Source organism: Callorhinus ursinus, unplaced genomic scaffold (assembly GCF_003265705.2).
Source record: "Callorhinus ursinus isolate GAN/ISIS: 27379988/994484 unplaced genomic scaffold, GSC_fseal_2.0 scaffold27, whole genome shotgun sequence".
In the NCBI taxonomy this organism is placed as follows: Eukaryota; Metazoa; Chordata; class Mammalia; order Carnivora; family Otariidae; genus Callorhinus; species Callorhinus ursinus.
Window position 1 is genome coordinate 992,563 of NW_027397089.1, and position 24,180 is coordinate 1,016,742.

At 38.3% G+C, this 24,180-nt stretch overlaps 1 long non-coding RNA gene across 3 annotated transcripts in view; it reads right to left on the reverse strand.

Annotated features, from left to right (window-relative positions):
• Nucleotides 1-5,574: 5,574 nt before the first annotated feature.
• LOC141370142 (uncharacterized) overlaps nucleotides 5,575-24,180 on the reverse strand; it is a 69,720-nt gene continuing 51,114 nt past the window's right edge. Inside the window, exon 4 of one of the 3 annotated variants that reach the window (XR_012373931.1) lies at nucleotides 5,575-5,690. This is a non-coding gene — a long non-coding RNA (uncharacterized lncRNA). Of the gene's footprint in view, nucleotides 5,691-6,063; nucleotides 6,586-19,179; nucleotides 19,246-24,180 lie in introns of those variants that run through there. The other 2 variants (XR_012373932.1, XR_012373933.1) reach the window with 2 other exon arrangements.

The window sequence follows — 24,180 nt, forward strand, 5'->3', positions numbered from 1 at the left end:
GTCTGCCTTTGGCTCAGGTCATGATCCCAGGGTCCTGGGATTGAGTCTTACATCAGACTCTCTGCTCAGTGGGAAGCCTGCTTCTCGCTCTCTCACTTACCCCTGATTGTGTTCCCTCTTTTGCTGTCTCCCTCTCTCTGTCAAAATAAATGAATAAAATAAAAAAAAAAATACTATGGAACGACAACTTTCCAAGACTATGAGATGCAGCAAAAGCAGTTTTAAGAGGGAATTTCATACTGATACAGGCCTATCTCAAGAAATAAGAAAAATCCCAGGACGCCTGGGTGGCTCAGTCTGCCTTCGGCTCAGGTCATGATCCCAGGGTCCTGGGATCGAGTCCTGCATTGGGCTCCCTGCTCAGCAGAGAGCCTGATTCTCCCTCTGCCTGCTCTGCCTGCCCCTTCCCCTGTTAGTGTGCTCTCTCTCTGACAAATAAATAATAAAATCTTAAAAAAAAAGAAACAAGAAAAATCCCAAATACACAATCTAACTTTATATCTAAAGAAATTTAAAAAAGAACAAACATACTGCAAAGTTATTAGAAGGAAGGAAGTAATTAAGACCAAAGCAGAAATAAATGAAATAGAGATTAAAAAAGATCAATGAAACTGAAAGTTGTTCCTTAAAAAGATAAATAAAATCAATAAACCAAAAGAAAGAAGGCCAAAATAAATAAAATCAGAAATGAAAGAGAAGTTACAACTGACACCATAGAAATACACAGAACTATAAGACTACTACAAACAATTATACACCAACAAATTAGAAAACCTAGAAGAAATGGAAAAATTCCTGGAAATACACAAACTTCCAAGACTGAATCACAAAGATGGAAAATCTGAATAGACCAATTATAAGTAATAAAATTGAATTAGTAACTTTAAAATTCCTGAAAACCAAAAACCCAAAACCAGACAGTTTCACAGGTGAATTCTACTAAACACTTAAGAAGAATTAGTACCTTTCCTTCTCAAATTATTCCGAAAAATGGAAGAGGAAAAAGTGCTTCCAACTCATTTTACAAGGCCAGAATTTCCAGGGCACCCGGGTAGCTTGGTCTGTTAGTGGCTAACTCTTGATTTCAGCTCAGGTCATGATCTCTGGGTTGTGAGATTGCACCCCGCATCAGGCTCTGCACTCAGCGCAGAGTCTGCTTGAGATTCTCTATCTCCCTCTACCTCTGCCCCTCCCCCTGCTCACATTCACTCTCTCTCTAAAACAAACAAACAAATAAACAAATAAATAAATAAAACAAGGCCAGTGAAACCAAAGACCTCCCCAAAAAGAGGAAATTATAGGCCAATATCCCTGATGAACATAGATGCAAAAATCCTCAACAAATATTAACAAACCAAATTCAACAATACATTAAAAGGATCATACACTACAATCAAGTGGGATTTATTCTAGGGATGCAACGGTGGTTCAACATTCACAAATTAATCAACATGATATACCACATTAACAAAAGAAAAATCCTATGATCATCTCAATAGTTGCAGAAATAGCAATTGACAAAATTCAACATCCTATCATCACAAAAACTCTCAAAAAAGTGGTTATACAAGGAATTTACCTCAGTGTGATAAAACAAAAACACACAACGAAAACCCAAAACAAATTCATAGATATGGTAAACCGATTGGTGGTTGCCAGTGTTGGAAAGTGGGAGATGAGTGAAATGGGTGGGGTAGTCAAAAGGTACAAACTTCCAGTTATAAAATAAATAAGTTCTAGGGATGTAAAAATTTAAAAGTAAAGGAAAACACACATAAATAAAACAAAGTTCACCATAATCTTGCTACTCAAAGATAACCACTGTTAATATTTTACTTTTCTTATGTGCATAATGATGTGCATAAAAAATAGCTAAATAACATATATTTTAAAAAATATATGATAAACATGTTTTCAGGGTAATAGTAATAATGCTAACATCCCATAACAACCTTATTTTTAACTGATGGTATCCATTGTATGAATGTATCATCATTTACTTAAACAATCTCTTGTGTATAACTTTAAAGTTGTTTCCAATTTTTTGACATTATAAATGAAAGATCAATGTGAGCACGTTTATGATTATTTCCTTAGGTTAAATTCCTAGAAGTGGAGTCAATGGTGAAGGATTTGTACATTTAAAATACTCTGCCTTAGCTATTATACTAATCTGTGGGGTCAGAGACACAGAACTTACCATAGCAAATGATCTTGAGTAGGGTTCAGATTTCAGAACAAGTAGTACATTTGCTGACATTTGAAATGTAATTAATAACTGACTATCAAAGGAGTACTATGAGGTAAAAGGAAGGAAAAAAAAAAGAAAAGTCACAAATCTTTTATGAGCAACTGAGATGGTTGTGTAGAAAGGAGTATGGTAGTTGAGCAACTGTCAACAATCCAGGGCTCATTGCAGGGGCTGGGTGAAGCTATGAGCTGCCTCTGTGGTTGCATTTAGAAGCTCATGTTGGGGTGCCTGGGTGGTTCAGTTGCTTAAGCATCTGCCTTCAGCTCAGGTCATGATCTCAGGGTCCTGGGATCGAGCCCTGCATCTAGTTCCCTGCTCAGCAGGGAGTCTGTTTCTCCCTCTGCCTCTGCTGCTCCCCCCCCCAACCTGCCCTCTTGTGTGTGCTCTCTGTCAAAGAAACAAATAAAATCTTAAAAAAAAAAAAGCTCATGTCTATTTTAGCACCAGCTTGTCTTACATCTCCCTCCTACTCTTCCAATTCCTTTCCTTGCTGAGTTCCAGTCTAGCCTCCTGACTTTGAAGTGGTGTGTTCCCTTTCAACCTTCAGGCCCCAGATAATTTCTTTAATGAATGGTGTCAGTTTTGCTTGTAAACTGGAATCTGATCTTGTCTCCAGCAAATATCCAATAATGTATTGGGGCATGCCAATGAGTATCTCATTACTTTCATATATGAGATCAGCATCTTCTGTAAGCTTTGTAGTTCCCTATAATCTTGGACCGTAACAGAGAAGAGATACTTTCTTTTAAGGCAGAGATGAAGAAAGGGAACTGCAATTAGGGAAAGGGCAAGGAAACATAGATCACAAAAGAGAAAATTGGCCTTAGTGTATAGTATTAACAGCATTATCTTTGTATGGGAAAGATTTGGAACAAATTCATTCATTTCTTATTTATCCATTCATTTATTGATTCAACATTTATTAAATACTCACAAGAATTAGGCAATTAGTCACTGGGAAGTCAAAGTTAAATACTTCATAGTCATTGCCCATAAGGAGCTCACAGTCTGAAAGATGTGCATGCAATATTTTTAGTTATATCTGAACTTAGAAGTGGGGAGAAATGGTAAACATAGTTTCCAATGTAAAGCTCAAGTTGGGATTGAAGAAGTAGCATAATTGGCCAAAGCACAGGCTGCAGCTAAGTAACATGCTGTAATGCCTGTTGGGTGCCCTGGACCCCGGAGAACCTAGGATTGTATCCCGGAATTGCATTTGGGTAATGCTCATCACAGGTGCTTAGAGAGTTAACACTTAATGGAGTATCACGGACAGGTCACTGAACTAAGAGCTGCTAAGTAAAAATAATTAACGTCTGGATTTCATGAAGTTTACATCTAAATCCATTGGTCACTGGAGCACCCAAAGAAGAGGAGAAAAGGAGATTTATTTAATGTTTAGCTAATGAGTGAAGTAAATCTGGTACAAGATCTTGTAAGACAAGTCATCAGAATGGATTTGGCTCAGTTGTGTTTATTCCAGAGGGCACTTACCAAGGCCAAGAAAGAAAGCTGCATAAAAAGCAGAGAGTTCAGAGGTAACTATCTTAGGTAAGAAGCTAATCTATCTCAAGTTTCTTAGTTGGTCCTCCAGAGAAGTTGTACCATACGGTGTGCAATGGTCAGTCGGTATTGGAAAGGATGACAATGACAAATGAATGGAAAATGCAACAGTTAAAATTACATTGCAAAATTATGATAAACAGATTACCCAGGGGAGATTGTGCTATCAAAACCTAGATACTGAAAAAAGCCAACCAAACAAACCTGGCGTCTGTGATGTTTGTGATTAAGTACAAAAACAAAATGAATTTTCAGGAATTTCAATTAAGTTCTATGCTTCTCTTTGGTGATGATCCCATACTTAGTTTTATGATAATCCAGGTATCTCCAGCTATCTCAACACATGTTGTGAAATTTTGTAAGCAAAATAAACTTATGAAGATAAAAATTAGGTATAGGAAAATATACTTGACTAGAACTCATGAGATCTGAATTCCATTTTAGTTTGCCAATAACTAGTGTGAATTTGAGAAAAAGAATTCTCTTTCTGACTCTCAATTTCTTCACTTCTAAGTTATGGAATCTGGTTTATACAGTACCATCTAATTGTGTTTTTGCACACCTTGGGCCCCCTATATGTATGGGGCTGGGTGGGAAGTGGTATTAGTGATTTAGAAATCAGAGCGTTGTAACTCTCCAAAACTGGAGGCTCATTATTACATGCTAAAGAACCTCACACTTTCTTTGGGAAGAATGGGATGGAAATTGGTCTTGCAGCTAGGAGGACCCACAGAGCTCACAACTAAGCACATGCAAAGGGAAAATTAATACTTACTGGAGGCTTGAGTCTGGTAGTGAAGACAGGGGATGAGCCAAAGAAACCCATAATGGGAGCGTTTCCTGCCTATCTTATTATTTATTGAGAATCTCTGATTTTTAATTTAATTTTATTACTTAATTTGATTATTTTATTTTTCCTTTCACACAAATATCTGGCTCAAGAAATTTCCATAATATTCCTTTTCTGGGATTTTGCAATCCCTGAAGTCATCTTGCTGATTGCTTTACTTTAGTCTTGGCAGAAGCAGGTAACATACCCCTGCTTTTACATGATTTATAGCTGAACAAAGCCTTTTGTTTTCCCCTGCTCAGTTCTTAATAGGGCAGAACAATTGTTTTTTTGTGTTTTGTTTTTAATTTGAAGGAATCATTCTCAGCTGCAGTCAACACCCATCCCAGGCATGTAGAGTCAAGTGTTTTGGCCAGTCAAAAGGTGACTTTTGGGTCAGGTATTAACATGGAAAGGCATTCAGATATTTTGCCTATTGGCTTTTAAAAGACTTATTTGTAAAATACTTAACTCTGGGACTTTGTGGCTTTAAAAAGTGTGAAAATGTTTAGGTTGCCACCACTCAGTGGTTGCTCAGAACACAACCAAGGTGTGGCATTTGTACCACACAGGTTCTATCTTGCTGATTATTTATGGTAATTACATGGGAGGTGAATGAACACACTGTGCAAGCTGTAAAAATAAAGAGAGATTGTGATTTGAGGGGAGGGGAGGAGAGACGTTAAGAGAGGAAGGGATAGTGAATAAAAAGGGTGTGGTGTTATGTTCTGGTTCTGAAGCCTTAGTATCTGTCAACCATGCAGTAGATATGAAGATCTCTGTAGCATTAAAACTATTAAAAATCCCATTTAAGCTTTTGTTCCTAACTGTTGCTTTTGAAATATATCCTCTTAAATATACATGAGAATTGTAAAAGAAATATTTTCCAATTTAAAAAAAAATAAACTAATTTGCCATTTCTCTTATCTGAATCTTTATGGGCTTATCAGAAGCACTGTTGTTTGCACAAAACCATTAGTTGATATTTCCAACATTTTTATTTATTATTCTTCTGCTATGCTGCTGAGTAGTTCTTTCCATCCGCATCTGAAAAATTTAAAACATACATTTCCAAGCAGTTTCTTGTTAAAGGATTTCAAAACTTTTCATTATAGTAGTCTGATTAAAAAAAAAAAGAACCTGGAGGATATTTCATGATTTTTTTTTGATTCATACTGTTATCCGTACTTGAGCTTTAGTATATATTACATATTTAGTGTATATATTAATATATATACTATATACTAAATAATATATAATTATAATTAAAATAGAATATTATAATATATAAAATAATTATATTTAAAACATAATCTATTATATAACTATATATAAAAATAACACTAAATAATATATACTAAATATAGTATATATTTGGTCTATATTTGTTAAACTTTCAAAGCTTCAGTTTTCCCAGCAGTAAAATGAGATTTGAATACTTCCTAAAGATTACTGAAAGGATGAAACAAGATAATTAGACAAACAACCAGCACAAACTCTGACAGTAGTAGTTAATGAATGAATGTATATAATTAACCTGATAAACACAGTTACATCTTCAAGATGTTTATTATATGGATATCAAATGGTCCAAAGGATAATTTATAGATACGAATTAAGAGATCTTGAGAGTCTCATTATTCAAAACTCTGCATCTATTCACATAACTTATTTCCTGTGGTCAAGAAAGGCTTCCCTCTATGTGTGGGTTGTCAGATAAGTAGGATGAGTATGAGCTAGGCAGCTTGGAGGAGGGATCAAGGATAAATAACGAGGGGATGTGGCGGGGGTGGGAGGGGGGTTGCTGGATGGCTCGGTTAAGAGTCCGCCTTTGGCTCAGGTCATGATCCCGGGGTCCTGGGATTGAGTCCCACATCGGGCTCCCTGCTCAGCAGGTAGTTTTCTTCTCACTCTTCCTCGTGTTACTGCTATCTCTCTTTCTCTGTCAAATAAATAAATAAAATCTTAAAAAATAAAAAAGAATAAATAAGGGGGGGTGGGGATTGGGTCAGTGAGAGGAAATGAACATATGCAAATATTTTCAGAGGCTCCCAAACTTGGCTGCATGTGAGAATCATCTGGGGAGCTTTAAAAACATAAATCCTAGCCCTGGGTCCCCACCCCCAGGAGTTCTGATTTCATTGGTCTGGGACAACCAGACTAGTAGGATGTTTTCAAAGTCCTCCAAGTGATTCTAATGTGCAGTCAAGGTTCAGAACCATTGCTCTGGAGGCAAGAAATCAGGGAGCTGAAAGAAAATAGAAAGGATAATGAGTAAGGAGGTTAAGGCTAAGATGTAAGAAGTGGACAAGTCATAAAATGCCTCATCCACTGCACAATGCTATCCTATGCAGAACTCTGCTAAGAACTTCCGGCTTTATTCTGAAGAGAGAAGAGCTGCAAGGAAAGGTTTTTTTTTTTTAATTTTTTATTGTTATGTTAATCACCATACATTACATCATTAGTTTTTGATGTAGTGTTCCATGATTCATTGTTTGTGCATAGCAGCCGGTGCTGCATGCAGAATGTGCCCTCCTTAAACCCATCACCAGGCTAACCCATCCTCCCACCCCCCTCCCCTCTAGAACCCTCAGTTTGTTTTTCAGAGTCCATCATCTCTCCTGGTTCATCTCCCCCTCCGACTTCACCCCCTTCATTTTTCCCCTCCTGTTATCTTCTTTTTTTTTCTTAACATATATTGCATTATTTGTTTCAGAGGTACAGATCTGTGATTCAACAGTCTTGCACAATTCACAGCGCTCACCATAGCACAAACCCTCCCCAGTGTCTATCACCCAGCCACCCCATCCCTCCCACCCCCCACCACTCCAGCAACCCTCAATTTGTTTCCTGAAATTAAAAATTCCTCATATCAGTGAGGTATATGATACATGTCTTTCTCTGATTGACTTATTTTGCTCAGGATAACACCCTCCAGTTCCATCCATGTTGTTGCAAATGGCAAGATCTCATTCCTTTTGATGGCTGCATAATATTCCATTATATATATACCATATCTTCTTTATCCATTCATCTTTTGATGGACTTCTTGGCTCTTTCCAAAGGTTGGCTATTGTGGACATTGCTGCTATGAACATAGGGGTGCACATACCCCTTCGGATCCCTACATTTGTATCTTTGGGGTAAATACCCAGTAGTGCAATTGCTGGGTCGTATGGTAGCTCTATTATCAACGTTTTGAGGAACCTCCATACTGTTTGCCAGAGTGGTTGCACCAGCTTGCATTCCCACCAAAGCATAGCAGGGTTCCCCTTCTTCCGCATCACCACCAAAATCTGTTGTTTCCTGACTTGTTAATTTTAGCCATTCTGATTGGTGTGAGGTGGTATCTCATTGAGGTTTTGATTTGGATTTTCCTGATGCTGAGCGATGTTGAGCACTTTTTCATGTGTCTGTTGGCCATTTGGATGTCTTCTTTGGAAAAATGTCTGTTCATGTCTTCTGCCCATTTCTTGATTGGATCATTTGTTCTTTGGGTGTTGAGTTTGATAAGTTCTTTATAGATGTTGGATACTAGCCCTTTATCTGATATGTCATTTGCAAATATCTTCTCCCACTCTGTCGGTTGTCTTTTGGTTTTGTGGACTGTTTCTTTTGCTGTGCAAAAGCTTTTTATCTTGATGAAGTCCCAATAGTTCATTTTTGCCCTTGCTTCCCTTGCCTTTGGCAATGTTTCTAGGAAGAAGTTGTTGTGGCTGAGGTCAAAGAGGTTGCTGCCTGTGTTCTCCTTTAGGATTTTGATGGACTCCTGTCCCGCATTTAAGTCTTTCAACCATTTTAAGTCTATTTTTCTGTGTGGTGTAAGGAAATGGTGCAGTTTCATTCTCCTGCACGTGGCTGTCCAATTTTCACACAATTTGTTGAAGGGACTGTCTTTTTTCCATTGAACATTCTTTCCTGCTTTGTCAAAGATGAGTTGACCATAGAGTTGAGGGTCCACTTCTGGGCTCTCTATTCTGTTCCATTGATCTATGTGTCTGTGTTTGTGCCAGTACCATACTGTCTTGATGATGACAGCTTTGTAATAGAGCTAGAAGTCCGGAACTGTGATGCCGCCAGCTTTGCTTTTCTTTTTCAACATTCCTCTGGCTATTCGGGGTCTTTTCTTGTTCCATACAAATTTTAGGATTATTTGTTCCATTTCTTTGAAAAAAGTGGGTGGTATTTTGATGGGGATTGCATTGAATGTGTAGATTGCCCTAGGTAGCATTGACATCTTCACAATATTTGTTCTTCCAATCCATGGGCATAGAATGTTTTTCCATTTCTTTGTGTCTTCCTCAATTTCTTTCATGAGTATTTTATAGTTTTCTGAGTATAGATCCTTTGGCTCTTTGTTTAGGTTTATTCCTAGGTATCTTATGGTTTTGGGTGCAATTGTAAATGGAATCGACTCCTTAATTTCTCTCGCTTCTGTCTTGTTGGTGTATAGAAATGTCACTGATTTCTGTGCATTGATTTTATATCCTGCCACTTTACTGAATTCCTGTATGACTTCTAGCAGTTTTGGGGTGGAGTCTTTTGGGTTTTCCACATAAAGTATCATATCAACTGCAAACAGTAAGAGTTTGACTTCTTTGCCAATTTGGATGCCTTTGATTTCTTTTTGTTGTCTGATTGCTGTAGCTAGGACTTCTCATACTATGTTAAATAGCAGTGGTGATAGTGGACATCCCTGCTGCATTCCTGACCTTAGGGGGAAAGCTCTCAGTTTTTCCCCATTGAGAATGATATTCGCTGTAAGTTTTTCATAGATGGCTTTTAAGATATTCAGGTATGTACCTTCTATCCCTATACTCTGAAGAGTTTTGATCAAGAAAGGATGCTGTACTTTGTCAAATGCTTTTTCTGCATCTATTGAGAGGATCATATGATTCCTGTTCTTTCTTTTGTTAATGTATTGTATCACGTTGATTGATTTGTGGTTGTTGAACCAGCCTTGCAGCCCAGGGTAAATCCCACTTGGTCGTGGTGAATATTCCTTTTAATGTACTGTGGGATTCTATTGGCTAGTATTTTGGTGAGAATTTTTGCATCCATGTTCATCAAGGGTATTCGTCTGTAATTCTCCTTTTTGATGGGGTCATTGTCTGATTTGGGGATCAAGGTAATGGTGGCCTCATAAAATGAGTTTGGCAGTTTTCCTTTCATTTCTATTTTTTGGAACAGTTTCAGAAGAAAAGGTATTAATTCTTCTTTAAATGTTTGGTAGAATTCCCCTAGGAAGCCATCTGGCCCTGGGCTTTTGTTTGTTGGGAGATTTTTAGATGACTGCTTAGTGGTTATAGGTCTGTTCAGGTTTTCTATTTCTTCCTGGTTCAGTTTTGGTAGTTGATACAGCTCTAGGAATACATCCATTTCTTCCAGGTTATCTAATTTGCTGGCATAGAGTTGCTCATAATATGTTCTTATAATTGTTTGTATTTCTTTGGTGTTGGTTGTGATCTCTCCTCTTTCATTCATGATTTCATTGTTTTGGGTCATTTCTCTTTGCTTTCTGATAAGTCTGTCCAGGGGTTTATCAATCTTGTTAATTCGTTCAAAGAACCAGCTCCTAGTTTCGTTGATCTGTTCTACTGTTCTTTTGGTTTCTATTTCATTGATTTCTGCTCTGATCTTTATTATTTCTCTTCCCCTGCTGGGTTTAGGCTTTATTTGCTGTTTTTTCTCTAGCTCCTTTAGGTGTAGGGTTAGGTTGTGTACTTGAGACCTTTCTTGATTCTTGAGAAAGGCTTGTATTGCTATATACTTTCCTCTTAGGACTGCCTTTGCTGTATCCCAAAGATTTTGAACAACTGTGTTTTCATTTTCATTGGTTTCCATGAAATTTTTTAATTCTTCTTTAATTTCTTGGTTGACCCATTCATTCTTTAGTAGGATGCTCTTTAGCCTCCATGTATTTGAGTTCTTTCCGACTTTCCTCTTGTGGTTGAGTTCTAGTTTCAAAGCATTGTGGTCTGAAAATATGCAGGGAATGATCCCAATCTTTTGGTACTGATTGAGACCTGATTTGTGACCTAGGATGTGATCTATTCTGGAGAATGTTCCATGGGCACTAGAGAAGAATGTGTATTCTGTTGCTTTGGGATGGAATGTTCTGAATATATCTGTGAAGTCCATCTGGTCCAGTGTGTCATTTAAAGTCTTTATTTCCTTGTTGATCTTTTGCTTAGATGATCTGTCCATTTCAGTGAGGGGGGTGTTAAAGTCCCCCACTATTATAGTATTGTTGTCAATGTGTTTCTTTGCTTTTGTTATTAAGTGCCTTATATTATTGACTGCTCCCATGTTAGGGGCATAGATATTTACAATTGTTAGATCTTCTTGTTGGATAACCCTTTAGGTAGGATATAGTGTCCTTCCTCATCTCTTATTACAGTCTTGGTTTAAAATCGAATTTGTCTGATATAAGGTTTGCCATCCCAGCTTTCTTTTGATGTCTATTATCATGGTAAATGGTTTTCCACGCCTCACTTTCAATCTGGGGGTGTCTTTGGGTCTAAAATGAGTCTCTTGCAGACAGCATATCGATGGGTCTTGTTTTTAATCCAATCTGATAGCCTGTGTCTTTTGTTTGGGCTATTTAGTCCATTCCCATTCAGGGTAACTACTGAAAGATATGAATTTAGTGCCATTGTATTGCCTGTAAGGTGACTGTTACTGTATATTGTCTGTGTTCCTTTCTGGTCTGTGTTGCTTTTAGGCACTCTCTTTGCTTAGAGGACCCCTTTCAATATTTTCTGTAGGGCTGGTTTCATGTTTGCAAATTCCTTTAGTTTTTGTTTGTCCTGGAAGCTTTTTATCTCTCCTTCTATTTTCAATGACAGCCTAGCTGGATATAGTATTCTTGGCTGCATATTTTTCTTGTTTACTGCTCTGAATATATCATGCCAATCCCTTCTGGCCTGCCAGGTCTCTGTGGATAGGCCTGTTGCCAATCTAATGTTTCTACCATTGTAGGTTACATATCTCTTCTCCTGAGCTGCTTCCAGGATTTTGTCTTTGTCTCTGAGACTCGTATGTTTTATTATTAGATGTCGGGGTGTTGACCTATTTTTATTGATTTTGAGAGGGGTTCTCTGTGGCTCCTGGATTTTGATGCCTGTTTCCTTCCCCAAATTAGGGAAGTTTGCTCCAATATACCTTCTGCCCCTCTCTCTTTCTTCTTCTTCTGGGATCCCAATTATTCTAATATTGTTTCATCTTATGGTATTGGTTATCTCTTGAATTGTGCCCTTGTGATCCAGTAGTTGTTTACCTCTCTTTTTCTCAGCTTCTTTATTTTCCATCATTTGGTCTTCTATTTTATTAATTCTCTCTTCTGCCTCATTTATTCTAGTGCCCCCATTTTTGATTGCATCTCATTAATAGCCTTTTTGATTTTGACTTGGTTAGATTTTAGTTCTTTTATTTCTCCAGAAAGGGTTTCTCTAATAACTTCCATCCTTTTTTCAGGCCCAGCTAGTATCTTTAAAATCATCATTCTGAACTCTAGGTCCAACATTGTACTAATGTCCATATTGAGTAGGTCCCTGGCAGTTGGTACTGCCTCTTGTTCTTTTTGTTGAGGTGATTTTTTCGGTCTTCTTATTTTGTCCAGAGGAGAATAGCTGAATGAGAGAACAAAATGCTAACAGGGTAACAATGACCCCAGAAAAATATACACTAAACAAATCAGAAAAGACCTGAAACCGGGGGAAAAGAAAGGGAAAGAAAGAAAAAAGAAAAAAAAAGATAAAAACAAACAAAAACAGAACAAAACAAAAAAACCAGAATATGATCAAATATGATCAGGCTGGTTCATAGATAAGTGCCACACACTAGATTTTGGGTGTATTTTGGTCTGTTAGAAGAAAGTGCCTACCAAAATTTTAAAGAAAGAAAAACATATATATGTACAAAAATAAGGGCTGATATGATGAAAGGATGGAATATGACTGTAAAGATGAAAATTATAAAAAATTTTATAAATGGAATTGATAAGAAGTTGTTTGCAAAAAGAAAGGAGAGGATTAAGAAAAAAAGGCGAGAATGTGATCAGGCAGGAGACTAGAACAAAGCCATACACTAGAGATTTAGGGTATATTTTGTTCTGTTAGAAGAAACTATATCTCAAAAGTTTAAAGAGAGACTATATATATATATGCGAAAAATAAGGGTAACTACCATCAAGGGATAGAATACGACTCTAAAAATGAAAAATAAAAATGTTTTTATAAAAAAGGGATTGATAAGATGTTGTTTGTAAAAGGGAAATAGAAAAATTAAAAAAAAAAGACAGTTAAAAAAAATTAACTTTGAAAGACTAAAGAATCATGGTAAAAAAGCCATGGATTCTATGTGCAGTATTCCCCGAGCTCTGGAGTTCTGCTGTTCTCATTGATCTGTAAACTTGTTCTTGGCTGGCGGTTCTTGCTGATCTTCTGGGGGAGGGGCCCGTTGCCGTGGTTCCCAAATGTCTTTGCCGGAGGTGGAATTGCCCTGCCCTTGCCAGGTCCAGGCCAAGTAATCTGCTCGGGTTTGCTCTTGGGAGCTTTTGTTCCCTGCAAGCTTTCTGTACAGTTTTGGAGGATGAAGAGTGCAAATGGTGGCCTCCCAACCTCCGCCCTGGAGGAGCCGAGAACTCAGGCCCCACTCCTCAGTTAGCCTCCAGAGAAAAGCAGTCAATCACTCCCGTCTCGCCGGTCTCTGGCGCACTCCATGCTCACCCGGCCTGTGATCAAGCATTTCTATCTCTGGCTCATGACCCCGTGTGGAGTCTCTAAACCCAGCAGATCCCTGTGGTGTGCTTTTGTGCCACTCCTCTCAGCGGAGGAAGGGGAGTCTCCCCGGCTCTGCCGCTTGTTGGGTCCCTGCTGGAGGAGCAGTGGCCAACTGTCCCGCGGATCACGGTTTATGGCAACCCCAGGCTGAGAGCCCGCACCTCAGCTCCATCTCTGCAGCCGGCTTCCCTGCTCTGATACCTGGGAGCTCTGCTGCACTCAGGCACCCCTGGTCTTTTTGTGACCCCGAGGGTCCTGAGACCACACTGTCCCGCGAGGGTTCCAACCCCCGCTTAGCCACTGGAGCAATGTCCCTCAGTGGAGCTGACTTCTCAAAGTTCCAATTTTGTCCTCCAGGGCTCTATCACTTGCCAGAAGTGGCCAACGGAGGCCCTCTCCCCCTCCAAGGAAAGGTTTTGCCTTCACTGGCTGCAGGTCAAGAACTGACTGTAGAAAGTAAGACTAGAGGAAGGAGAGAAGTTTGATAAGTTAGTTAGCAGTTGTGCAGGCTAGAGAAGATGCTAGCCTAAACCAGAGCAGTGGCAATGGATTTGAAGAAAATGGAGTGATTTGAGAGGTCTTAAAGGAAGAGCTGACAGAAGTTGGTGACTGGAAAGCAGGGTGAGATTTTTTTTTTAAAGATTTTATTTATTTATTTGACAGGGAGAGACACAGCAAGAGAGGGAACACAAGTGAGGGGAGTGGGAGAAGAAGAAGCAGGCTTTCTGCTGAGCAGGGAGCCAGATGCAGGATTCGATCCCAGGACCCTGGGGTCATGAACTGAGCCACCCAGGCGCCCCAGGGTGAGATGCTTTTAACTAAGGTAAGCCAGAACAAGTAGAAGTCTGTATGAAGAAGGTAAATTGAGTGTGGGAAATGCTCATTTGACATGTCCAATGGATGTCTAGATGTAAGTGTTGGTAAGTGGTTGGGACATACAGCTCTGGAGCTAGAGAAAGCAAGGGTGGGGGCAAGTGTATTGGGTACTGGAAGCAAAGATCTGGTACTCAGGTCTCACACAGACTTCTTTTCCTTCCCTTCATTGCAGCACCATGGGGCTGGCCCCACTAGACCTGAACTTCGGGGCCTGTCACAGAAATCATCTTTTAATTTGGCGTGTAATGTCAGTAAAACACTAAAGTAAAGGGGGGAAGTGAGACCAGGACAACTTATCACAGAGAGGTACTTTGTCACAACTCTTCCAGTGGAAACGGTAAGACACTGTATTAGCACCAGAAAGACAAAATCAAACGTGACGTGGGCTCTGCATCCCACCACAGCTGTTGGTTCTTGGCAGCCATGTTTTTTCCTACCTGACCCTGGCCCTTTGGTCAAACCTGATTGGACCAAACGTGTCACCTGACTCCAGCTGGACCAATCTGATACTCTCTGGAGAATGTAAACTGAGAGACATATTAATCTCAAAGCTCTGGAAGGAAAGTCAAAGGATTCCTGCTGATGGTTGTTTGGCTTTTCCTTGGATCCTGTAAAACAGATTTTACTGATAGTCCCAGTATAATATCCATAAATTCTTGTAAATAAATTGGAAATATTCTAAATGTCAATGAACATAATGCAGCCACTACAAAATTGGGAAGCCCTCTGACTTACTCTTTAATACTGTCTTGTAAGATTATTCATTAAATGAAAAAAACACTGGAAGAGCAATACAGATGGTTTCATCCCATGTGAAGAAAAAAACTATCTGTGCAGGTATGCATAAAATCTGAAATCTGAACCACAGCCAAATTTTAATAGTAGCTACTTCTTCTGGACTTGGAATTGTACAGGAAATATTTAATAGCTTTTTATTCTTTTTAAGTTTTAACAAATTTTTCCTTTTTTGTTAACCTAGCTTGAGTTGAATTTTCTAACTCATCACCAAAAGAGTCTTCAAGCAACTGAAGCCATGGAAATAAAAAACCTCAAGAAGCTTAATATTCGTCAAGTCTATAGTGAGATTTGGAGAGGAGCAGGGCATTAAGTTGGAGGGACATTAAAAATTAGAAAGGATATAAATTAGGAAGGGTAGTCAGGATCCAGATCATGGCAGGTTCACTACGTTATAAATAAAAATCTCAGATTCTAGGAATAATTGAGTATGAGCCATCCTTTTTGCTGTACAAGAATCTGAAGATAAAGCCTCTGAACCCTTCCAATTTATAATTGCACAAGAGACTGTCTTGAATATTTGAAGCATTTTCAACTGAAATTTTTGAACCGAGTCTGGATTTAGTAGTAGTAGGAAAATGTTTGTGCTAACTTGTCCTTAATAAATACTTCACTATCAGTATCAACTTCTAAATCTACAAACACCTCCATTAATCTTTTATTTGACGTGACATCTAGAAGAAAATGACAGGAAATGCAGCGAAGATATTTAAAATATCTGGCCACTTAAAGAATAAAAATATACCATCTGGTTTATGCACACCCCCAGGGAATAAAAAAGTGATGTTATTTTTGTTTAAGTATGTTTGCCATAAACTACTGCCAACATTTTTCAATTAACCGTTTCCCCTCATCACTAAAAGGTAACACTCTAGCTTGTACACTAAAAAATCTGTACACTCACGACTAGATTCCATGCAGTTATGAATAGTCACTCAGTTTTATCAGTTTAAAGAGGATTTGGTATTTTCAAAGATGTAGGCACATTCTATGAACCGTGACAGTGATTTTTAGCCTATTTTTATTGCAAAATATAACACGTTGAGAAGAATTTATAGGAAAATGCAAATGTTACCAATGCACAGGTTAGGAAATAGAAACTGCTGGCAACATAGAAGCCTGCCCATGTTGCCCATGTGTGCCTTCAAAAGAGCATATCCTCCTACCTTTCCCTTAGACATAACCATTATTATGATTTTATGATAATAATTTCCTTTTATTTTTACAGTTTTTTTTGCCAACTGTGTATGCATTTCTTTTTCTGAACTTTATATAAATGGATGTATACTAATAGTTTTCTTCTGTATCTCATTGTGATTATAAGGTTTATCCAAGCTTGTATAAGCCTGTAACTTGTTTATTTTTTAAAAAAGATTTTATTTTATTTATTTGTCAGAGAGAGAGAGAGAGAGTAAGAGCACAAGCAGGGGGAGTAGCAGTCAGAGGGAGAAGCAAGCTCCCTGCTGAGCAAGGAGCCCGACCTGGGACTTGATCCCAGGACCCTGGGATCATGACCTGAGCCGAAGGCAGACTCTTAACCGACTGAGCCACTCAGGCGTCCCTATAATTTGTTCATTTTAATTACTGAGTAATATTCCAGTATAAGAACATAACACTTTTTTGTTATTGTTATTCTATTTTTGATAGACAAAAAAGTATAAAGCCTCTTTAAGACCTAAGGTAAATATACTTTGGTGTGACCCTAATAATTGTATCCAAAATTTTATTTGAAACTGTATTTTTATAAAATAGGGATCTCTAGAGCAACATTGCTCAATAGGGCTTTCTGGATAATGGAAATTGCTCAAAAATAACTATCTTTTTCTCTTAGTTTTCCCTTTTAAAATTTTTCATCCTATGAGATCTTTTATAAAGTTTTGTTGCCTTTGGAAATACACTCCTCTTTATCACTTTCCACAAATTAAAATGAAAGGCAGGAAGAATCTCTTACAAAACAATTCATTGCGAATGCCATTAGGCCTGATGTTTTTCATAGGAATTCCTGAAACAGCCAAGAATTTACACCTCATGTGAGAGAAATAACTGCTGAGCACCCTCCTTGCATGCTTTGTCCCTGTTTGGCTGTCATTAAAGCTGTGCAACAGGTGTACAGACTTTCTTCCTTTTTAAAAATAATTGCAAATAGCCTTCCCACCTCCATCCACTTGGTAGGTGGTCCTGAACCTTAAACCAAACAAAGCAGCAAGGAAATGATCTCCTTGTCATTGAATTCTGCCCATTAGGAACGGTCACATTCCAGAATTAATGCAGCAAAAACAATTGCCATTTTCTATCATTGCAGAGTTGAAGCACATGATCTGCTACTTGGCAAAAGTACATGAACAAATGTTCAAAACCTGGAAAGTAATTGTATGATGTACTATCAAGAGCATTAATCAAACACTTGAGCAAACTTAGCAGCAATAGCTTAACAACATATTTATGGATATGTCTCCTCAGGCAAGGAAAGCAAAAGCAAAAATAAACTATTGGGGCTACACCAAAATAAAAAGCTTTTGCAAAGCAAAGGAAAAACTATCCACAAAACAAAAAGGCAACCAACCAAATAGGAGAAGATATTTGCAACTGATATATCTGATAGATGTTAAATCCAAAATACATAAAGAACTTTTACAAGTCAACACCAAAAAACCAAACAATCTGACTCAAAAATGGGCAGAGGATCTGAATAGGCATTTTTTTCTGAAGACATACAGATGGCTAACAAACACGTGAAAAAAATGCTTAGCATCACTAATCATCAGGGAAATACAAATTAAAACCACAATGAGATACCACCTTACACTGTCAGAATGGCCATTATCAAAAAGACACGAAATAATAAATATTGGCAAGAATGTGGAGAAAAAGGAACCTGGTGCACTGTTGGTAGGAATGTAAATTGGTGCAACCACTGTGGAAAACAGTATGATTCCTCAAAATATTTAAAACAGAAATGCCATATGATCCAGTAATTCTACCACTGGGTATTTATGAATGGATGAATGAATGAAAACACCAATTCAAAAAGATACCCAACCCAAGATAGCCAACCCAAGTGTCCATTGATAAATGAATGGATAAAGAAGATGTGTATATATATAATGGACATATATATATATATAATGGAATATTACTAAAAAAATGAGATCTTGCTATTTGCAAAAACATGGATGGACCTAGAGTGTATTATGCTAAGTAAAATAAATCAGACAGAGAAAGACAAATGCCATATGATTTCACTTTTATGTGGAATCTGAAAAACAAAACAAACAAATGAAAAACAGACTCTTTTCTCTTTTAAATACAGAGAACAAACTGATGACTGAGAGAGAAGAGGTGGGTGGGGGGATGGGCAGAATAGGTGAAGGGGATTAGGAGGTATCGACTTTCAGTTATAAAATAAATAAGTTATAAAAATGAAAAGTACAGCATAGGGATTACAGTCAATAATACTATAAAATTAGGCAGTGTGTCCAAGGTCCCATGGATCTGTCTCTTGCTTCAACAGTGTTAGGACCAAACAGATCCAGGGATGCCCCTTCTACCAGCCCCCAACTACCCTCCAACCTTTTTTTCCAGTTGCAACATTCAGAGCCATGTTGTCGGCCACTCTGCCTCTGGGGCCAGCCAACACCCTATTTTAAGGGTAGCTCCTTCTTACTGATCCCCAATGAGCTCCCAGATTCTTCAGAATTATTCCACCGAGGTGGAGGATGACATCGACTGCCTGATCAACATGCGTCTGCTGGGGTGCCTGGGTGGCTCAGATGGTTAAGCGTCTGCCTTCGGCTCAGGTCGTGATCCCAGGGTCCTGGGATCGAGTCCCGCATTGGGCTCCCTGCTCCTTGGGAGCCTGCTTCTCCCTCTGCTTCTCTATCTCTCTCTCTCCCTCTGTCTCTCCTGAATAAATAAATAAAATCTTAAAAAAATAAAAAACATGCGTCTGCTGACCTCCTACACTTACCTTTCTTTGGACTTCTATTTCCACTGGACCATGCGGCTCTGGAGGGTGGAAGCTCAAGGGAGCTGAATGTCCCTTAAAGATGTAAAGCCGGCGCTGCAGCAGCACCCTCTTCCAGGATGTGCAGAAGCCGTCCCAAGGTGAGTGGGGTAAAACCCTGGACACCATGGAAGCCGCCAAGCTCCTGGAGAAGAACGTGAATCAGGCCCTTTTGTATATGAATGGCCTGGGTTCTGCCCCACCTACCTCCATCTCTGTGACTTCCTGGAAAACCACTTCCCAGATGAGGAGGTGAAACTCATCAAGAAAATGGGTTATCACCTAACTAACTTCCGCAGGCTGGCTGGTCCCCAAGCTGAGCTGGGTGAGCATCTCTTCCCAAGGCTAACCCTCAAGCACCTCTAGGAGGCTCTGAAGCCCAGCAGCCTTTGAGGGGGCCCTCTGGCATCCTCCTGGTGCCAGGGCTTGTGCCTAAGCCTCTCTCTGCAGCCACTAGGCAGCTTTTTAACCATTCTAGAGCCCTCTCCCAAGCCGTGGACCAAATAGAAACAATAAAGCTTTCTGCAGCAAAAAAATATTGTAATATTATAATACCACTGTATGGGTAACTACACTTAACACGTGAGCATTAAGTAATGTATAGAATTGCTGAATCACTATATTATACACCTGAAACTAATTTAACATTGTATGTCAACTATACTTCAATAATTTTTAAAAAGCAGCAATAGAATGAAACATGTTTGGCTACCTAAAAATGTTAAATCCCATATTAATATAAGATGCAAATATAACAATAGGTTACTCTATTTTTATTATGTAAGGAGGAATTTTTAAATCAATTTATTAAAACCTTAAATAATAAATGATCACCAAAAAATGCCAAATTTGTTAATATATCTAGTAAACAAATATCTCTTTTCATATGGTCCCTTCTCTACTTAAATTAAGAAAAATCTTGAGGAATGCCTTCTATTAGCCAGGCTTGGTCCAATCACTGGAACTAGAGGTGATTGGGTAGTACTTTTACAGGCTTCTCCTTGAAACAGGTGGCCAGGAGAAAAGTTGTACCAAAAAAAAAAAGTATGGTACACATACCAAAGGAAAGGAATTTAGGGTGTTGGGTGTACAAAGTGATTAATACAGTAACATTAGGTCAATTACTTTACTTACAAGTAGCAGGTTATATAGAAAATGTGAATGGGAAAAATGGAGTTACTGGCTAATATGTGACTGCCAAAACTTTGTGCCTCTACTAATGTGAGTAGCTAAAATAGTTCCTATAACTATAAAATTATGTCTTATCTTACCAGAAGGAATTTCATGAGATTGATAGCATAAATGGAAATTTAAATTCAAACTCCAAGTTCTTCTGGCATGAAGATAAAAGTATGAAACAAGTAAAAAATCACAGCATATAAAAATAAGCATTTTTAATTCGTAGGAAAAAAACCCAAATATTTTATATTTAGGTATCTAGTGAGTCTTACAATCTGAGCTTCAATTCTACTGAAATATTTGGAAGTCATTCTCACTGAGCTGGCCAATTCCCCTTGTAGAGGATGAATAGAACCATCTCAGTTCTGATTAACTGAGCACAGTGATTTCCCAAACAGGAAATAATCTGCCTGGGACATATCAACAAAGCAATTTCCTTTTCTGAATGCATGTAGTTGTATTGAACTGGGAAACATTTCTGAATGTGTTTTACTAGCTAGAAAACCATGCTCTTGGGTAATGTTTTCATAGTTTGCCAGCACAGATGAGAACAAACATGAGCTGTAAAGAACTCTATTTCAACTTAATGTTTTTTTCTCACCCTCAGTATTTACGAATAACCAAGAAAACTGTTTATAGTACAATCTCTCTTGAATTTCATCACAAACAATAAACCACCACAGGAATTCTGCAGGTTTGTTATTAAATATGAACTAATAGTATGAACTGAAATCGATATATCAGAATGGGGAATTCAAAACCTCCAAATTGCTAAGCATAAACTCTGTTATTTTTCAGTTACATTTCTCTTTTTATTCCAAAATTGAAGATACACACATTAGAGGGTTTGAAAGATTTTGTAAAGCAAAGGTTCTCATCAAGCTGAAGATCTGAGGTAGTAAATAATGATAGTTCAGCAGTGCAACCTGTGGTTTACTTTTCTATTTATGTCTTCCATTTTTAAAATGATGTACTTGGGGTGCCTGGGTAGCTCAGTTGTTAAGCGTCTGCCTTCAGCTCAGGTCATGATCCCAGGGTGCCAGGATCGAGCCCCGCATCGGGCTCCCTGCTCTGCGGGAAGCCTGCTTCTCCTTCTCCCACTCCCCCTGCCTGTGTTCCCTCTCTCGCTGTCTCTCTCTCTCTCTGTCAAATAAATAAAAATCTTAAAAAAATCTATATAAAAAAATAAATAAAATGATGTACTTAATAACTGAGCTCATACATAGAGGGAACATATTTTTAATTATTGAAGAGCCCAAATTCCAAATGCCATAAAAATGGTATGTAAGCCCTCTTTATAAGTACTCTATATATTAGGATTAAATTTTGCTATAGTTCAGAATTTACCTCAGCAGTGTCTTTTATACACACACACACACACACGCACCACACACACAGTCCAGGTAATAGTTATATATGTGTTATGTGTTATATATATTATACTTGATAATTTTGAGAAATTTTTCTTTATTCAAGTCTCTTCTCTATCACTCTGATTAATAACATTCAACTTTTAAAACATTAAATTCATAATTTCAGAGATTGATTTATAAGGTAACTTCATTTTGGGCTTTGGCACAAAACTGATTTTTAAAGCAAAACACAAAAGCATTTTTAATAAAAGGATATATTTTCTCTTGCTTTCAGCCCTCATGAGGAAACAAAAAATAAAACACTGTGTACTAAAGAATATAGAAGTATTTTCATTTAAGTGCCAAGGAGCAATATATTGACATTTTAGCCAGATTACTTATTAAACAAATGATCTGGAAAAATAGACAAAATTAAATTATCTAATAAAGCTAAATTGTATAAATATTGGCTACTTATTTGTTTTGTTTTAAAGATTTTATTTATTTATTAAAGTGAAAGAGAGCACAAGCAGGGGGAGCAGCAGAGGGAGAAGGAGAAGCAGACTCTCCACTGAGCAGGGAGCCCCATGCGGGACTTGATCCCAGGACCCTGGGATCATGACCTGAGCCGAAGGCAGTTGCCTAAGTGATTGAGCCACCCAGGCACCCCAAGTTATTTGTAAGCAAGAAACCCACACCATAAATATTCAATGGTTAAGCAATATAGACAAAGCACCATTGCTGTAAAAAAGCTGGGAGTAAGTGAATTAGGTTGACTTGCCCTTCTTAAGTGGTGTGCCAGGTTTCCCCTTTCTACAATTAAGATCAATGGGGAATTGTCTGTGAGTGTGCGGATGCATCATATCACTGTACAGGAAGGTGTTCTTGTCTCTAGGCAGATTCTCACTAAGGTATTGTTGAAACCCCACAAAAGAGAAAATCAGTCAATGGAAATGTTCTTTCAGTGTCACAAAGAGCTGGTAATCTAGCTTGGTGGCTTCCACATCCAGATTTGCCATTGATTTGCTCTGTGATAAAACACTTAACCCTTAGTTCAGCAGTCTAAAATGAAGGAAGCTTTGCTGAAGGAATGGCAGCAGGTTTAATTAATCTTCTTAAGGAGTTCTAAATCCCTGGCTATGTGGCTAGGGGAAAAGTACATAATTAAGGGTTCTGGTCTTCTAGAGAGGGAAAGCAGTAAGCTGGAAAGTCTTAGCATAATGAGCACATGCCAGAAATGTGATAACTAAGGGTTACACACAAAAATTGAAAAGGAAGATAAATTAGTCTAGGAAGTTATACTGAGAAAATGTGACCACCTAGTGATCACCACTAGTTTTGGTCATTTGAAATACGAGAATCTGGAAGTATCTGAAGAACTAGAAGGCACGAGTGACTTGTTGTTTGAAGGGTAATAATGTAAGTAGTACCATTTATTCAGATCCTATTATGTTTTAGGCATTCTCTGGAGGCAGTTTATATATATATTACTTTATCCAATCATCACAACACCACTGAAAGGTAGGAATTACTGTCTTAATACATAAGCAGACTGTGGCACTGCAAGATTCCTTGATTTGCCCAAGGTGATAGAGCTATTAAGTGGCAGAATCAGGTTTTAAACCCAGATTTAAAAACCCTGTAGTTGTCTCTAGGTTACAGGAGTCTCAGCTAGTCTGGGTCTTGATATTATTCTAAGAGAAAAACTTGTTTGATGATGGGGGCTATGCCCAAAGAAGACAATTAATTCCATGGAAGTTTTATTCAGTGAGATTTTTGTCTCTTAGGTTGAGTAGCTGATTTTGTTCCTAAGTGAAGAGTCCTAGAGGATTTCAAAAGAAAGAGAGTAACTTTGGGGGTCCAGCTTCCCCCAAGCAGAGAAAGACACGTAACCCTCACAAATTCCATGTCATGACAGTCACATGAAAAATATTGGACTTTATATGAACAATCTTGAGAAATAACATAGTAACACATTTAATGGCTAATGCTGCACAAACTGTTAAGAGGAATGAAATTATTTTTGCACTGGAAAAGGATGGGGTTGTTAGTTTACCGCACAATGAAACAGTTACTTGTGATGTTTTAAAAATGTGTAGGTATTTATTAGTGTCCATATGTTTTACATTTAAATTTTACTTTAAAATATGGGCCTTGGAGGGGCACCTGGGTGGCTCAGTCATTAAGCGTCTGCCTTCGGCTCAGGTCACAATGCCAGGGTCCTGGGATCGAGACCCACATCGCTTCTCCCTCTGCCACTCCCCCTGCTTGTGTTCCCCTCTCAGTCTCACTCTGTCAGATAAATAAATAAAATCTTAAAAAAAAAAATCTAAAATATGGGTCTTGGGGAGGGGCGCCTGAGTGGCTCAGTCAGTTAAGCATCTGCCTTTGGCTCAGGTCATGATCTCGAGATCCTGGGATGGAACCCTGCATTGGGCTCCCTGCTCTGTGGTGAGTCAGCTTCTCCCTCTCCCTCTGCCCCTCCCCGCTCATTCTCTCTCTCTCAAATAAATAAAGTCTTTAAAAAAATAAAATAAAATATGGGTCTT